Consider the following 6,028-nt stretch of genomic DNA (forward strand, 5'->3'; position numbering starts at 1 on the left):
TACAGCCTTTTCGCGGTCAGTGAATCTATAACATAGACCAACAAAAAAATTTTGGCACAAAAGATGAGAGTCATTTTAGAGTATTTCAGGGCCCCTGATTCCGAAACTGCACTTAGTTTTTTCAAATTGGCTCTAGTTTTCGAGATATTCGACAATGAAAATATTTTTGAAATCGTTTCTCAAAAGCTTTCAATTAGCAAATTACTTATTTTCAGCCCTGTTTACCATTATGATGTCATAATTGCACTTGTCTAGTTCAATTGGTTCATATTGCACGAAAGTTCAAAACGCAAGCAAAGGTTGAAATGAACTGTGTTTAACGCAAGGGAGACATAAATACTCAATGAAAACAGTTGTGAATCAGTAGGCCTACATCACAAGAAAAATATCCCGAAAGTCATGTGTTTATGAATGCAGCTTTATATTGAAAAGGTAGGCCTACTGAAATGGATGCTTGTACAAACGAAGTTTTATTCCAAGCCTTTGCTAAGGCCAAGAATTTTTTTCTGGTCTATAGGCTAAATAAATGGCATATAGGCTAATAAAATATGCCTTTGACAAGTAGGATGCTGTACAAACAACCCAGATATATTTTGCTGCATGAGGCAACGCAGATGACCAACACATTCTGCGATAGATACAGCGCTATATGAAAACAAGCATTATTATTATTACTTTGACATGAAGCTGGGTGATCAAGATAAGTCCTGGGTTCCTCCTAAAGTATGCAAACATTGCACTCAAACCCGTTTCTGATGGGCTCAAGGCTAAGAAGTTCAGAGTGCCATGGCATAAAGAGAGCCGTGGAATCACCATGAAAATTGATACTTCTGCACGGTGAGGATGTTCGAAGGAAGTCGGAACATCATGTTTACATGGAGTGTGCAAGGCAGTCATTGCATGGATGTTGCTATTTCTGTTTTTTGTTTGCCCTCTCTAGTTTCAAGTGGTGATTTGCTTGAAACAATAGGAAAACGGGCATGACTGAGAGTAACTTCAATACCTTCAGTAATGTTTTGGAGCAAGGTCAAGTTTTTTTCTCAAAACCATTTCTACCACCTACTGTAGTAGTTAAAGATTTAGTTATCAAAAGTGGTAGCTGCAATCTTGGCTCCTCATCTCGATAAACATGACATTCTTGACTCCAAGGCCAAGATTACGTTCTTCCGCAGCAAGGATAAAATTCTAAGCAGCTACTTTACTGAAGAACATAACTTTGTATTCTGTAATTATATAAATGGCCTTCAAACCTTGATGGGTGTTGCTCAGTAGGCCAATCATAATAAAGAGTTGCGTTTGTTCATCGATAGCTTTGTTTTGTTTATTTGTCTAGTTTGTTAAGCAAAACAATGTATGCATTTTGTTTGTACTTAGAAGCTTACTTAGTAAGTCTGAGACTGTTGAAATCAACAAATATATTAATGCAAAACGCAAGTTATATATTCTACATCTTGTATCCTCAGGCTTGCTTCACATCATATTTTGATTGTTACTAGGCCAGTAAACGTTAAATAGCTGTTTGTTTGGGTTGTAATCAGCGTGATTGGTTCCAAATAGCGTTTACACAACTCAGAAATGTGCCTGGGATTACTTCCAGTTTTGTCTATGTAGTAAACGACACGACATTAAATCTATAGGGACTCAAAATTGCAAAAAAAAATATTTTTGCTGTAACTCAAAATCTAAAGCCAATTCGAGAAAACTTAGTGCATTTTTAGAATCAGGGGCCTCAAAATACCTTAAAATGACTCTCACATGTCTTTATATAAAAAAATTTTTGTTGGCCTGTGAAAATCGATAAACATCGTCAAAGGATTCAAGAAACTGAAAGCAGTAGATATTTATTACGTGAAGAGTGCACAAAGAAAATCATGTCTGAAGTGTGGTAGAATTCGACATTTTGAGAGAAATACATGTGTCAGTGTTCATGGAGTTGCTAATTAAACCATTTTGCTTGCTACAAGTTTGTGTTACTGCCTCTTATTGTGTCCATTAAGATGCTAGAGTGCATTAGAAGATAGCGGGTGAGCAGTTTCAGGGATAAGCGAAAATTCGATATTTTGAAAAAGTTCAAACCAAGTGAACCAGGGTCAAACGTTAATATTTTTTTGTGAAATTTGGTGTAGCAGATACATTTACCAAAAGGAACAATATTCCAAACTGACGAAAGATTTAAAAGAAAAAAATTTTTTTTTCGAGATTTTGCGCCAGCCTACTGGCCACCCTACTCTCTTTAGTACTGAAGGCTTAGTATAATGAAAAGCCTATCTTCTCATCCTTGGATGCTTGGGTGTATATATGGGATTCACCATTTATACAGCTTATTTTGCCATAGAAATGCTATAAAATATTAGAAATGTAATTTAAAAATCTTCAATCAGCTTGTTAGCTAGAGGCAACAGTCTTGACTGAAATTTCTTGTGTAAAACTATCTTTGTTTTTTAAAATTCATTATGTCATTTGGGCAAAGCATTAACAACACATAAAAATGTGATTTTAGAATATTTTATCCTGACAGTCAGCACAGGTTGGCATATCTGCAACAGGAAGCAAAGATCCATCTCTGGCATATATATATACATGAAATATAAGATAAATTTTATGCAATGAATGATAGTTGGAAACTGCTCAGTTGTAGGAACGCAACATATTGCAGTGAGATTGACGAGATTAGATTGAGTGCTTATTTCTGGCAGTCGCTCCACGCTTTGTCTTTCTTGTTAATAAAATTGTCACATTTTGGCTTATAAAGAAGCCTAAATGATCAAAGATCTTTAATTGCTTATGACATTAGAGTTAGTGAAAACAATTTGATATTATTTTTTATTACATGGTTAGATGGAGCTGCTCTATAGCTATTGACGACGTGACGTGTCGTATATCGATCTGGTACTATTCGGAGAAATCCCAATTCGGAGAAAGCCTTTTTTGAAGATTTTAAAAATGTCAAGAGGTTAATTAAATAAACTCTCAGCCAAAAAATAAAGCAGTGGTCAAACAGCGTTTGATGTTCATAATCAAATGTTAAAATCTTGTGGCAGTTTAGAATAAACCTGAGTTTTGGTGTTACATGACCTGAATTCGTTTTGAGCTACTTGGTCTAGCACTCATACTTGTTACAGTCGCTCTTGCCAGCTATGTTAATAACAAAAATACAGCAACTTGAAAGCTACCTCATGAATTTTGACCAAGCATAGCTCTGGCTGCGTATTAGGCCTAGTATTGAATTACTTACTTGAGCACCAGAATTGCTTGAAAATGGTTAGTTTGTCTTTTAAAAATTCCTTGTTGACCTGTGTTATGGGTCAAGTTAATTGCCTAACCTTTTGTATAGGAATGGAAAGGTAAACACAAAACCGCTTACCTAATAATCCTTACAAATTCTCAAAAATTCACGAAACTGTTTTTTTTCTGAAATGGGATATTCCCGAATCAGCTTCTCCGAATTGGATTTTCTGGAACGGGCCGTTCCGGACGTATATGTGTTAGAAATGACACAGTTTTACATAACATGCTTGGGGATTACTGCTTTTATATAATTGATAAACATTCTCAATCACAGTTGTTGAAAATTTAGTATTATAAATATTTACGTCTGAAACATAAAAATGTAGACTACTGCAAAATTACTTCGGACCTTTCTTAATTTTCAAGAAAAACAATCTGTTTGTATACAAAGAAACCTTTTAATAAAAACTTTTCTTAATATTTTGTCATATTGCATTATTAAAATCTTTACATTTTTCACAATTTTTGCATTGTTAGTCATAAATGCTTATTGTTAGTCGTATGATTTGATGTAAAACGCACAGCTACAAACCTGGTGTCAAGTTTGCTGTACGCAAAAAGGTCCGAAGTCATTTTGCGGTAGCTGTATTTATAGGTTAATTTTGAAGGTTTATGCCGAGAAATAACAGTGAGTGCAAACAAAGTGTGGACTTTTTCAATCAGCCAATAGTGTTTAAAAATTGTAAAGAATAGCCTGGTGAATGTGGGAACAAGTCTTTTAGGTGCAGACAGTAAGGCACCGGTCAAATAGGCGCGCACAGCACACTGGCGTCTGGATATTTAGGTGCGGAGCACTGTGGCGCCCGGTCATTTAGGTGCTATGCCTAGTAAAGTCTGCAGATTGTATCAGCTTGGCAGGTAGGGCAATGCTTTTCACACAAAATGTTGTATTGAACAGAAAAATATGTCATGATGGCTTCCGTGAGTGAAGCTGCTTAAACCGGCAATGCTTTTCAGACAAAATGTTATATTGAACAGAAAAATATATTGTATTTTAATGCGTATGTTCGCCATTTATTTGTTGTTAGTCCAGGTTTGCGTCGGCGAAAGCTTTATCAATAACTTATTCAAGTTTACGAACATGACTGACTTCACTTTTAGTCAAATAATAACTACACTAAACATCAGTAAAAAATATACCGTAGCCTATATTCAAGCGGGTGGTAGGCTAAAGTCTTCCGTCAAAATCCTGACTAGGTTTAATAACAAGCAAAGTCACACCATTATGCTTGCAACTTGTAGCCAGGGTTCATATGCTCTATAGAAATGAATTCATGTAGTGGAGCGTTGTCTCATACGCACTCGCCACACGACCATTCCATCCCGAGTAGAAGTAATTGCAAAAGATAACAGATTAAGTAAAGTTCCATCTGGCTGCAACCTGTGCTCAGGATGCATAGCAGATGTCCTGTGGAGATGAGTAATGTCATTTCTTTGTTTTTCAAATAAGATGCAGTGCATGTTATGAAGCACTCCAACTCATTTTGATTATTGTGTGCAGGGCTGCGATTTTTTCTTTCTTGTCGAACAACCAAAAATTCTACGCTTGTTTGTCGAATAGTAATATGACGTCACAAGAGTCAGATTATAAGCGTTTGGCCGCGAGTTACCGCACAAGTTGTGTGGTATCAGAGTCAGAGTCACTTACTGTTTTTAATCGCACGCTGGTTGAGTGATTCCATCTACGACGGCAAAAACATTGCAGTCGCCAAATCAACACACCTTAGATTGCTGCGACAATTGCCGTATGCTTTAATGTTTAATCAAACGAAATTTTATGCGCTTCTTCATCGCGTGTCACACGGCGGTAGCCCAGAGCATCACGCAAGCTATTTTATGCGCTGACAATGCTCTTGTGAACTGTAAAAAGTTTGCCACCTTATGAATACTGGCTTAATTGTTACGCAAATGTTATTCTTTCATCGAATGCTTATTGTTTACCGGTGTCGTTGCGAATATAAATCATCGTGAAAGAAGATACAGTTAAAAAGTGGAATTTACCTGCTATAGATTATCAAACAGAAGGAAAAGTTAGTGTGGTATTTTGAAAAATTTGTAAAGAATTTTATGACGGAAACAAATCGGAATTAGAAAAGCTACAGGGTCAAGTTAAAAAAGTAATACGAAATTAGATAAACGGTTCTTCGGCAGAAAAGAAAAATAATGATTCTGATCATATGGCATTGCGCGTTCATGAACGGGCAGTTTTGCGTCTTCAAGTATTTCAGTGATGACGCGACAACCTCATCCTCCCATACAGCGTCTTATGATTCCGATTCTGACAGCTAGTTAGTTATCAAACAGACTCGTGTTTGCTCGCGGTATCTCAATTGTGCCGAAATTATGTTAGTGTAAACATAAATCGAGGCAATCATCTCGCAGTGAGATATTAATTTGTTACCGGTACCTGATTGAACAATTAACGTTATTTTATGATAATTCAAAGTCGCAAGATGTCGAATTAATGTAAAACAAACGTAAATTCATAAATCGAGGCAATCATCTCGCAATGAGATATTAATTTGTTACCGGTACCTGATTGAACAATTAACGTTATTTTATGATAATTCAAAGTCGCAAGATGTCGAATTAATGTAAAACAAACGTAAATTTCTTGGGCATTGTTACGCAGGCAGCAAAATTCGCTATTTTTGCATTGACTTCACGTCTGTAGACGTTGAATCAATGCAAAAATGATCATTTTTGCTGTCTGGGTACGCAATGTAACCCGCCAGGAAAA

This window comes from Aplidium turbinatum, chromosome 7 (assembly GCF_918807975.1).
Source record: "Aplidium turbinatum chromosome 7, kaAplTurb1.1, whole genome shotgun sequence".
In the NCBI taxonomy this organism is placed as follows: Eukaryota; Metazoa; Chordata; class Ascidiacea; order Aplousobranchia; family Polyclinidae; genus Aplidium; species Aplidium turbinatum.